The following is a 430-nucleotide window of genomic DNA, read 5'->3' on the forward strand; positions in this document are numbered from 1 at the left end:
AGACCGCAGGATGGTAACAAACCCGCTGAGACTAGTCAACCTCAATCTAGCACAGGGGGTTACAACCAGCCCAGCCTAGGATATGGACAGAGTAACTACAGTTATCCCCAGGTGCCTGGGAGCTACCCCATGCAGCCGGTCTCAGCACCACCATCCTATCCTCCTACCAGCTACTCCTCTACGCAGCCGACTAGTTATGATCAGAGCAGTTACTCCCAGCAGAACACCTACGGGCAGCCGAGCAGCTATGGACAGCAGAGTAGCTATGGTCAACAAAGCAGCTATGGGCAGCAGCCACCCACTAGTTACCCCCCCCAGACTGGATCCTACAGCCAGGCTCCAAGTCAATATAGTCAACAGAGCAGCAGCTACGGGCAGCAGAGTTCATTCCGACAGGACCACCCCAGTAGCATGGGTGTTTATGGGCAGG

General features: G+C 55.3%; 1 pseudogene; it reads left to right on the forward strand.

Annotated features, from left to right (window-relative positions):
* Positions 1-430, forward strand: part of LOC105000713 — a 14323-nt pseudogene that overhangs the window by 8343 nt on the left and 5550 nt on the right.

Source organism: Bison bison, unplaced genomic scaffold, assembly GCF_000754665.1.
Source record: "Bison bison bison isolate TAMUID 2011002044 unplaced genomic scaffold, Bison_UMD1.0 scf7180017864373, whole genome shotgun sequence".
NCBI classification, from domain to species: domain Eukaryota; kingdom Metazoa; phylum Chordata; class Mammalia; order Artiodactyla; family Bovidae; genus Bison; species Bison bison.